This window comes from Corapipo altera, unplaced genomic scaffold, assembly GCF_003945725.1.
Source record: "Corapipo altera isolate COAL_440 unplaced genomic scaffold, ASM394572v1 73, whole genome shotgun sequence".
NCBI lineage: Eukaryota > Metazoa > Chordata > Aves > Passeriformes > Pipridae > Corapipo > Corapipo altera.
The window spans coordinates 776641-788712 of NW_020884957.1; the positions used below are offsets into that span (position 1 = coordinate 776641).

General features: G+C 39.7%; 1 protein-coding gene across 4 annotated transcripts in view; it reads left to right on the plus strand.

Moving 5' to 3' along the window:
* Positions 1 to 12072, plus strand: part of FBXL7 (F-box and leucine rich repeat protein 7) — a 316213-nt gene that overhangs the window by 137792 nt on the left and 166349 nt on the right. The window lies entirely within an intron of this gene.

Consider the following 12072-nt stretch of genomic DNA (forward strand, 5'->3'; position numbering starts at 1 on the left):
GAGTCACTCCCCTCTCCGGTCGGGACGATCCACGACACAGTCCTCGGGCTCCCGCTGCGCTACGACCCTCAAAAACACCCTTAATTTTTAATTTTTTTTTTTCCTAGATAAGACTTAACTGCTGTCTCAGTTCATGCTGTTGGGGCAGCTGTGCGGCTTGCGATACGAAGGCAGCTCAGGGGTTATGGCAGCGTTAACTTCGCTAAAAACTTGTAGAGCGCTCTTTGTAATCCTATTCTACTCGTCTTTATATCCCAGGATCCTTATATTATGCAGTATGGTATATGACTGCTTCCTGTCTGAACAGAAAGAAAAAATTAACCCCAGCAAGGGTTGGGGAGAGAGTTAATGTTCTCCAGCTGTTATCCATACATTGTACTCCTGCAATTTCGCTTCAGTGAAACTTTAGTGGGTTTGGTTTTAGATATACAGGGCCTGATTCGTTCTTGTGGAAACCTATTAGTCTCGCTGGAGTTGCATCAGGGATGAATTTCAGCTGCTTTGCTGCTGATGTGAAGGACTACTGGAACAGTCAGCTGGTGTCAGGCAAACCAATGGCAACTACAGAAAGTTTGTCTTTCTGCCAGGCAGTTTTAAGCTTTCTTTAACTTCTAGCTGTCTTGTATATGGGTTGCCCTGCAAGTATTTAGGCAGCTTTATAGGATATATGACTTCCCCTCGAAGTATTGGGCAATCATATAGGATCACCACCGCTACCTCCTCCCTTTATTTTTGTTGTTGTTCAGGGTTTATAGGTGGAGCGAGGGAGATGGTCCTCAGGTCTGCTCCATTGTTTGGGAGTTCAGACGGCAATTGCCAAAGAATATACCTCTAGCATCCAAAATATGCATGAAGATTGTGAAAAGGAGAAAAACGCCACTTTTAGAGCAGATGCCATAGTTCTTTTCATTTGTTGCCAAATGAGCTCTGGTTTCTGAAGGATTGAAGAAGTTAGAAGCTTTAAGCTGAAGATATTCTTGCTGATGTGGGGTTTCATTCACTTGATACTATCATTAGAATAACTTCTGCATATATGGGGTGAACCTAGAAGTTGCAATCAGGGCCTCTTTGGATACCTTCTGAAAAGGGAAAGCTTACTTTTTCACCAGAGTTGAAAGGATCAGTGTTGTTCTGGTCACTTGCAAAAAAAAATTGTGTTACTGAGGGGCGTTTACCTCAATGATAGGAAGGCGTGGATGCATCCCTGATCTTGTGAATTCAGAGGACTGCTCACTTCAATAAATGTACAACTTTTGGGAAGGAATGTCACTGACACTGAGTCTGTTGCAGCCCTTGGTGAAAGGAAGAAGAGCTTTACTGTTCCCCAACTACCTGATAGGGACTGTGAGGAAAAGGAGGATTTGAGCAACTAGGGTGTTCTTAATTCACCTCTCTCTTCCATTCAGAGTGGAGATTGGATCCTGAGAATGCAGACAACATAGGGGATATTAATCTTAGTTCACACCATTACCTGTGTTGAAAAGTAGGTAGAAGAGTGGTTTTAAAATAAAATAAAATAAAAAAAATCCCAAACTGCATGGCCAAAACTTCGATCTTCCAGTTTAGGTAACTTGTCCAGGGCATTATTAATGTGCTTATAGATCTGTATTTCTTGGCAACTCCAATGCATCATCAATCACTGAGGAAAAATTGAGAAGCTCTTCTTTGCTACTTTCTTTCTGGGCGATACAAAGGAGCACAAATCTAAAACTGATAAAGGGAGGCCTTTTTTCACCTGGGGCTTTTGGTACCTTTGACAATTAAACTGCTTAAGTACTGTAACACTTTGCTCTTTAATAGGAGGTGATTGTGATCACACGAGAAGGGGTAGCAGTAGCACTCTGAGGAATCGCCCAGTTGCTGTGTGCTTTAAAAGCAACCTTAATATCTGTGTGGAAGTTCATGGAGTGGCGTCTGTGGTTGGGGCTGTGGCACATAGTTTGCAGCATAGTGGGCATTGTAGGCTGATGTTGTACTCCGCTGTGCCATTTAAGGGATGGAGAAAAGTACCTTTCTTAGCTGAGCTTCTTGAATGCTGTTTTCTCTTTCACTACTTGCTGATACCTTAAGTGAGATTTCAGGAAGACAACTGCAAATGGTTTTGAAAATGGCTGCTATTTTTCACACAGCCTTTCCATCCACTGTGGAGCTGCAGAACTTCAGGAATTTGCCCAAATTGCTTCTCATCTCAAAGCTGAAGAGATAGATACATTACGGCGAGGATAACTCCTGCTCAAAATAAAACTTTTAAATCAGGAAATAACCTTTATTACTCGGCAATTGGGTGTTATGTGGATTGCTGCATTGTTACGCTGATGAGTACTAAACACTTTTTATTTGAAATTGGCATAGGTAGTAATCTCAAACAGCTAAGTGGGACTTATCACATAAAGGCACTACAGTGTAGTTTATTTATTTGCTTGTCCAAGGCTTTATTGAATAGAATTTTATTGGAAACTACAATTGTCATGTTAAGATGGACAGGAGAGTTGATGTTTGAGGAGTTCAAAATTAGTTTGTTTACAGAGTCTGATGAATCATTTCCAGCACCTTTGAATGTATTTGTTTTCCATTAATTTAATTTTCTGACACAGGCTAAAACTTGCTGTGAATGAAGCTTAAATGTGAATAAGATTGCTTATCTGAAAAATCATGTCATGCAGATGGGATATGAACGAAACTCTCATTAAAAAAAAAATATAGCATACCAGATTTTGTTTATAGGAGTTTACCTCTTTTTAAAAGTAAAATACTAAATACAAGTTTACTTTCCTAGTTTTCATTTGGACTTTTAAAATAATTTTTCTAAGGCAGATTTTTTTCTGGAACCTTTACCTAAAAAATATATGGAGCTGGAGATTTTAGGCTTGTTGTAGTATGCAGTAGGTTCAGACTGAAGTGTTAAAACTTGAAATTAGTCTTTCTGAATGTTTCAGCAGTTATACCAATGCTAATAGATCACTGGACCAAGAAATCTGTTTTATTATGGAACAGTATTTGTAAAGCACTAGAGATGTATCATCAGTTACCTTAGAAAGAGTGCTTATTGCTGTCCTTTCCTTTCTTGGCATGGGGATAAATCATTCACCTTTCTGTCACTGCTTTAGTTCTTTGCTTGTTTTTAAATAAGGAGAGGCTTTGTGTCTGATAGTGGAAGGTGCAGCTTTTTGTTGTAGAACCTGTCAAAAGTCAGGTGTTTAAGGACCTCTCTCTCTTAAAATGCAATGCTCTTGCAGCTGACCAAACAAGACACTATTTGTCATCACAGGTAAGGAGGCTGAGTTGAAGTATGTTGCCCTTTAACTACTGCCGAGTTGATCAGACGCCTTTACAGTTGCTGTTTGTACTTTGCTGGGCACTGTTTCTGTAAGGCTTCTGCCCAGAATAACCTTGTTATTACCTGGGCACAAGGCTGGGTGGGCACTGACTGTAGTCCTAGCTGGTGGGATGGGGACCATCTGACATCTGCCCACTTTGGTTGGGAAAGTACTGGATTCTGCACCTGGGGCGGGGCAACCCTGGATGTTTGTACAGACTGGGGAATGAGAGATGCTGGAAAGCAGTGCCATGGAAAGGGACCTGGGGGTCTTGGTCAAAGGCAAGTTGAATATGATTCAGCAGTGCCCTGGCAGCCAGGAGGGCCAGCTGTGTCCTCGAGGGCATGAGGCAAAGCATCGCCAGCTGGTCAAAGGAGGGGATTGTCCCGCTCTCTTCTGCACTGGGGCAGGCTCACCTTGAATATTGTGTGCAGTTTGGGGCACCACAATATAAGAAAGATATAAAGCTGTTGGAGAGTGTCCAAAGGAGGGCAAAAGGATGGTGAAGGGCCTTGAGGGGAAGCTGTATGAGGAGCAGCTGAGGTCACTTGGTCTGTTCAGCCTAGAGAAGAGGAGACTGAGGGGAGACCTCACTGCAGTCTGCAACTTCCTCATGAGGGAAAGAGGAGAGACAGGCACTGATCTCTTCTCTCTGATGATCAGTGACAGGACCTGAGGGAGTGGCCTGAAGTTGTGTCAGGGGAGGTTTAGGTTTGACATGAGGAAAGGGTTCTTCACTCAGAGGGTGGTTGGGCACTGGAACAGGCTGTCCAGGGAAGTGGTCACAGCATCAAGCCTGACAGAGTTCAAGAAGCACTTAGATGATACTCTCAGGCACATGGCGTGACTCTTGCAGATTGTCCTGTGGAGGGCCAGGAGTTCAAATTGATGATCTTTGTGAGTCCCTTCCAACTCAGCATATTCTGTGATTCTGTGAAAAGGTAACTGGATGCTGTCCCTCCTACCACCTGAGGCAGTTTCTCATCCACAAGGGGAGGACTTTAAAACTGCAGGCTTCTGTATTATAAGGAAATTGGCTTTGTGATGTGGGTTGGAGGAACAACCTGTGTTCTTATGTATGAGGGGAATCTGTGGCACTGAGGTGCAATTGCTGCTTTGCAAAATAGCCATAACTTTTCAATACTTATCTTCTTCCCAAGTGACTTCTTCATTAAATTGAAACTGGAGAACCAGTCAAATTTGAGAGGAGCTAAATAATGGTACAAAATTTTGACGATACCAATGTTCAGATCTTATGAAGGGATATCTTTTTTAATAAGTCAGTTGTCCAGAACCCTGCAGTTATGGATGAAAATTTCTTTGGATATCTCCTGCACTTACTTCTTCCAGAACCTGGTGTAGAAAGGATTGGTGACAGTGTAGCAGCTCCAGTTGATCTGAAATGTGTCATGAAAGACTTGATATAACACAGGAGCCTGGTGCTGTGGAGAACAGGAGATGGCAAGGGAGAAATAGATGAAATGGCAGCTTAGACAAGGAAATCAAAATCCTTTCTGTATCATAAACCTTGCTGACAAACGGTTTTTTATTTTTTCTTTTTGAATCTGCATATTTAGTTTGGTAAGATTTTAAAGCAAACTCTTTAGGAATAAGTGAAACTCAGTTCTTGTTTTGAAAATATTCCTTCTCCAGATTTTCATTTGAGGTGGTTTCTGTTCGCAAACCACTTGCTGCTTGTGTCAGCTGTGAAGAGTAGTACAACATACTAGTCTTGCATTAGAGAAACAGTATTAGCGATAGGTAAGCTAATTTGTTCAAAGAGTTGAATCATAATCATTTACCAGCTATTTACACTGGTTATTAGAATCTGTGAAGCCTCACAGGGCATTTTAATGAGGATGAGGGGGTGGGAATGGCAGTAAATTAACTGCATTATTTAATAACAAAATTGTGACACGCCCCTGAGGTATCTTCCCTGTGTACTGCATCTTCATCAGCAAGGACATTTTTTCATTCTAGTATTTATTTTTTTCTACCCCATGACTTTTGCAGAGTCAAGTGAAGAGTCCCATGAAGTTGGGTGCTAAACAGGTCTTGGGCTGTGCTTATTTTTCCTCACTTTGTTTTGATGTCTGGGTTGCATTTATACGTTACTATTTGACATGTTAAACACTTACTGCTGTCTCTCATTACTATTCTGATCTTTTCTTAGATGATTGGTTGAGGTAATGTATCTTACTGCTCTCACACAAGTTTGTTTTGTTCTGTTTTGTTTGTTGTTGTTTTTTGTTGTGTTTATTTTTTTCTGGCGGGGCTAGTCTTCCTTCATACACCTCCCCAGTGTGTAAGAGCTGCAGTTGAACCTTAGCACCCTCTGTAGGACTACTGTAAATAATGTGGTGCTCCTCAATGGTGCTTTTTGTGTTGCTCTTGCTTACATGATCATATTCTGATTTTTGGTACTTGGCCATGGTTGGTTTTTGCATTTTACCTGTGGCTGGATTTCACTCTCCTACATTTAGAGCATTGAGATTTGCCTCTTAACAGCAAGACTGGGACAGGAAATGTGGCAATATTCAAAATGTCAATCCTTCAAACAATTTTTTTAAAGTGAGTTTGTACTTTGACAGTGGCCAACTGCTGTTAACCAAAAGTAATCTTCAAAAATGCTGCTTATGATACTCATTTTTTTGTGTAATTGTCAACTGAGTAATGCAAAATGATTGTGTGTCTGTGTGTTTATCCAGTTTGTCTCCAAAAAGTAAATTTACTCTAAGCTCAGTGCTTATGTTGCATGTTGTTGTCCAGATCGCATGGCAGTGGCAGGAGGAGGGTCAGACACAGCACTTAACGGAGCTGCTGTGCTGCTCACAGTACAAAATTTTCTTTTCTAAAAAATGAACTGCCTGTGTGTGTATTCAAGTATGTGTGTTTATACACACACAAAGCTGCAGATCTGTGGGGGATTTAAGCTTTAAAAAGTTGCTAATGTTATTGATAGCTTTTTAGAAAATAACTTAGTGGCTAACATGCATATTATTTCATAAAGTGTTATTCTTTCATAACATAGTTCTGGGGTAAGGGAGGGTCTCTAATTATTTTACTATTTTGTTAATAGATAGAAGCTAACTAACTGTGCTCTAAGGAGTTTTCATTGTCTTGGATGGTAGCTTTGCTTGGTGCAAGATTAACTGGATACTCTTCTGTACATTTTAAAAAATCGTTAGCTGGGTGCCAGTCAGAAGCCTGAATAAACTTTGCTGGGGATGCATGACAGGGAAAGCTTCCAGCAGACCTATCTCGGTAGGAGTCCAGGACTTGCACATCCTAATCCTTATTTTACCCACTCCCCATAGGCATGGAAGGACATGAGATTGCTTTAGTAGGTTTCCTAAGCTGAAACAAGTAGGTTTTTTTCTTGGATGTCCTTATACCAAACTGGACTTAAGTTTGGATTATATGAAGTTGATACTGTATCATTCTTTGGCGACTGGGCAATCAATATCTATTCAGAACCACACTGAATGTGTGGTTTTAAGTCTAAACTGCTAACCCCAAAAAACTCCTGAGCAAACTTGGTTTCCTGGCAGTTTCAATCCTTTGGCCACTTCTGGATTCCTTACTTCTGTGAACAATTCCTAACTAGGAATTGGTTTGCTTCTTTGTTGGTCTTGTTTGTTTTAGGAAAGTGATTGGCAGAAGGCAGTGGATGACATTTGAAGGTTGAAATGCACAAGTGGTTTATTTCTGCTCTTTGTCTTATAGTCAGCTATGCCTGTATTTTTTAATACAGGACATGTGCTTTGCTAAATTAGGGCAGCTATTTCTTCAAGGAGTACAAACCTTCAAAAGCTGAAAAATGAGTGGTGGGCTACCAGTAAAATCTGTTACTTAATGATAAGAAAAAGAAATATGCAGCATTTTCTGTATGTGTAGATGTACAACTTGTGATTGGATAGACAAACTGCAGGACTTTGTTACTCAAGCAGTATTTGGATTGAGTACTAGTAGTGTTGTTGCTGAACTTATGGGAAAAGCTAGTAGTTCTATCTGATCATACCCCTCACTTTTAGTCCCAAGTTTACCTGTGTGCCTTCTAGCATAGACTTTGCATTGAGGACAGTTTTATGTGAGTTCTTTAGAGGAATTGAAACATAAAGGAGGAGTTATCAACTGTTATCACAGTTGACTGTGTTTGAACAGGTATGTAAGGAAAGGTTTCCAGCTCTATGCCAGTGTCCAAACTCAGCAAAAGTAGTTTTCCTGGCAGAGTAGGTCTCTTCACCTTATACTTTTGTGACCTCTGCCTTAAACAAGTAAATGGGGAAAAATTGTGCCTCTTGGAGGGTTTTTTTACCCTTTTTTACCCTTCTTGGAGTAAAGCAAGCAACAGGAAGCTCTCTTTCATGTCCATGTTTTGAATCAGGAAATTCCTGTCTGCAACATATAAATTTGTCATATCAACATCTTAAATTATGTGACACTTTTCTTTCCCAGGGATTTGTGTACCAATGGGTATAATAGCTGCAGGAGTGCTATACTAAAGTCTTCCCAAGCAGCATACTAACTTGAAGGAAGGTGTTTAAATACTCTTCTCAGTGAATCTATTTTAAAATTATCTTCCTCAATTTCCTTCTTTGTTCCTGTAAAAAAAGAGAAAAACAAATTAAATTTTCAGATGGTATTATAAAAGGATCTGTTATGAGGTCAGGTGTCAGTTACTTCTTTAAGAAAGAAAAAAAGAGATGTCAGAAACACTGGCATAGTATCATTGATAATTAACTAGGAAGAACTTCTTTTCATAAAGAGTCACACAGCTTTGTTTGACAGTAAAAGGAGAATTTGGATCAAACCTAGCTGTCACATTATAAGTGTAATCTTGTCAGTTTGTGGAGAGCCCAGACTTTTATTGCTTGTATGACTGCATATGCATTGTGGAGAAGCAGGCCATCTATTTAAGGCTCTGATACTATTTTGTTGCCAGATTGCACACAATCCTCTTTGTGTGTAAGTGACAGAATAGAACACATAGAATATTGGATAGAATAGTGTAATAAAAATAATAGTAATAGTAATAAATTGTGTAATAATTACTTAGCACGAGTATTTTGCTTAAATCCTGTCCTTGAGAGATAGTAATACTATTTTGGGAACTCGTGAACAGAAAGTGCATGTATTTGGTCACTAAGAGAAGTACTGAACAGATCTTTGTAGATCAGGTTGCTCAGAACTCAGAACTCTGTCCAATCTCACCTGTAATGTTTCCAGGGATGGGGGATCCACCACCTCTCTAGGCAACCTGCTCCAGTGTTTCACCACTGTCATTGTAAAAAAATTTTTCCTTATATCTAGTCTAAATCTTTTAGTTTAAAACCATTACCCCTTGTGCTATTGCACCATGCCCTGCTAGAAAGTCTGTCCCCATCTTTCTTATAAGCTCCTTTTAAGTATTGAAAGGCTGCAATAAGACCTTCCTGGACTCTTCTCCAGGCTGAATAACCCCAACTCTCTGTGTGCCTTCATAGGAGACGTGCTCCAGCACCCTGATAATTTTTGTGGTTATTCTATGGACTTACTCCAACAGGTCTGTGTCTTTTCTGTGCTGTGGTCTCCAGAGCTGGATGTAGTGCTCCAGGTGTGGTCATGCACTAAGATGATGGAAACAATAAGCTATTGCTGAAATACGTGGCGAAAATTGTTGATATACTACTACAACTTATGCTTTTAGAATTTTTGGAACTTCAGGATATACTAAGAGGCATTAAAAAAAAACCTTGAAGCAGGAGGATTTCAATTCCAATTATCCATGCTAAGCTGAAGCTAAGACTATGCTCTTTATGTGAAGAAGATCTAGTAGCTGACCTTTCTTCCCAAGTTCATGTATGATTGTACTCTTTTGTAGGCAACAACTTGAAGGTCCTTATCTGTTTTTAGCAGGGTTTGAGAACATAGGTGCTCTTACTGCAGAGCCTCTTGCTGAGGAATTTTTCTTGTTTTGGAGTACTGGATTGCCAGTGGACATCTGTACAGACAGTAAAATTACATTAGAACATCTTCCAATTAACTCCTGGCCATACCTCAATGTCTTTTATAGAACCTGAAATACACATGTTGGAAGAGACACCTCTGGAGATCTCTAAACCAACACACTGCTCAAAATGAAACCAATTAGAGCAGGTTGCCCAGAACATTATGCAGTCAGACTTTTTAGCAGCTCCAAAGATGAAGATATTACAATGTCCCTAAGCAGCTTGTTTCAGTCACCTGTAGATTTTAAAAGTAGAAAAAAAAAATGCTTTAGTGTGCTTAGATGGAAATGCATTTAATTTTGTCCCCATTCCCTCTTGTCTGTTCACTGGCTGTCACTGAGAAGAGTTTGTCTTCTTTACTCCATCTCTCTTCTCTCCTGATATTTATACACGTTGAAAAGGTTCCATCTGAACCGTCTCTTCTCCAAAGTAAACTGTCCTAGCTCTCTAAGTATTTTCCTGCCTGGCAAGGTAGTCAGTTTTCAGTTTTGTTTCACTGTCCAGTTAGCTTGTCTGTGCTTCATCTGTTTGTCTGTGAAGGTGCTATGGAAAACAAGAGTTGGAAAGCCTTCCTGAAGTCAGGACAAACCACATCTGCTGTACTCCCCTCATTCACTGAGCCAGTTGTTTCATTCTCAGTCTGTCAGGTTGGTCAAGCATGGCTTCCACTTATAAATCCACACTTATGACTTCCGATCCCCTTCTTGGCTTGAAAATCTTTACTGGGAAGCTCTGTCAACTTTTCCTGGATTGAGGTGAGGCTGACCAGCCTGTGGGTCCCTAGACTGCCCTCCAAGCCCTTCTAAAGATAGGGACGTGTTTTGCTTTTGTCCACTTCTCAGGAATGTGTTCTGATGGCCATGACCTTGCTGAGATAATTGGGTGACCTTGCTATGGCAACGGACGGACCACACGACCCTAAGAAGTGCATCCCATTATGTCTCATGAATTTGTCTGTCCAGTTTGTTTAAATATTCTCTAACTTGATCTTTCTGTACTTCTACTGGTTACTTAAATTTAGAAAAAGTACTACCAGTCTTTCAGAAGCAATAGAGTTCAGCTGTAGCAAGTTCTGGCAAGCATTAAGACTGTATTACAGTAGTTGAGTATCTCTAAACAGTGCTCTGTAAACTTGTGTCTACAGCTGGTTTGGAGTTTTTCAGCTATAATTTATTTTTACCTTATATTATTAATGCTAAAAGTCTTCATTTCCACTGTATAAAGAAACTCACTCGTTCTCAATGGCTACATTTTCTCTTGGCAGAAAACAGATAAAATAGAAAAATCCTCCTAAGAGTTGTGGTGGTAGAATCTGGCTCTGGGTTTTCTGTTGCTGTTTCTGGCAGCAGCAATGGTCTGCACTTTTATGAAAAGCTTCTTCAGTGGAGTTTTGCTTGTTTCAGGATCACATTTTTTTTTTGCTCTCCTAGAAAATGAAGATTGTTACTTTAATTAATAAAGAAGTTGTATTAGTCATCATGAGAAACAATTTCTGCCATTTTCAAGTTCATGTAGCCATGACTGGTAGAATATACAGTAACACTTATTCTGCTAGTGTAAAGATTTGCTTCTTTCCATGTGCTGGAGAATGAGATCAAAAAGGATTTAAAACCCTCATTTAAATTATGGTACAAGGAATAGGTTTAGAAGAAATGGCTTACTTTACAAAAAAGAAATAATGAAATGTGATTGCTTTCAGAAGAAATTTACGACAATCACTATCAGACGACATGGTTAATTTTTAATGCTCTGAAGTGCTAGTGCATCCTTCTCAGTTTAAAATCTTCTATTTAAAACTAAAGTTATGTACAACACAATGGGTTTGGGATATTGCTGTGTCTTATGCTACTTGGCAGTTGAATTTACACTTTGATTTTAGTACCAAAAAGCTATCTTTAGGTTAGCTTTTGGGACATGATGGGATGTTAACCTGTGTGGGACAGGAGGTAACTTTCTAGAAAGGTGGAAGGTTAAATGTTCTGTGACATGATTAGATCTATGAAAGATTTTGGGGATCAGAGCTATATCCACAATGCCTGAATTAAAATGTTCCAATGTAAGATTTTAGGGGCAATTTTAAAAAAGTTTTTCTTTCCATTTGTATGTATAGACTAGACAGCATAGTCCAGTCTGAAGTTTTCTTTGGCATTCATTAGGCATGAACAGAATATTTTGCTTATGTCTTCATTTCTCTTGGGAAATTACTGCTCTTTACTCCCCTATGGGTGTACTTTTTGTTGCACAGCATGGTTGTCCTTATGGAGAAACATGAATATTTGTTGTGAGTATTTATTTCTCTTGCCAGGAACTACTGGAACAAAGGTGAATGTGAGACTTCCTCTCCCTCAAACAATTACGAATCTTTCCCGCTTTGACTCTGCTTTTAAGAGGCTCTATGTGAGAGCCTATCTGAGAAATTATGGAACTGTGAATGGGCTTACAGTTTATCAAGAGGTAGTACAGAAATGTTGTCCAGGAATTTATTGATTCAAGTATTGTTTTGATTTACGGCTTTGGTAATGATGTAATTTGCTTCTTATCATGAAAGTACATAGTGTGTCAAACTGTATTTGTGTCTCCAAGAGCTGAACTGTAATGACTGCTCAGCATCCTAAAAACGGTGCGTTTCTTTAGCATGTGTCAGGTAACAAAGTGGAATTGAACAACCTTATCGCTTACCACTTTTTGAGCACAGAGTTGGCAGCAGAAGTTGGATATAGTGAATGTTGCAGACCTGTTCCCTTCTAGGTTTCCTGCTTTCATTT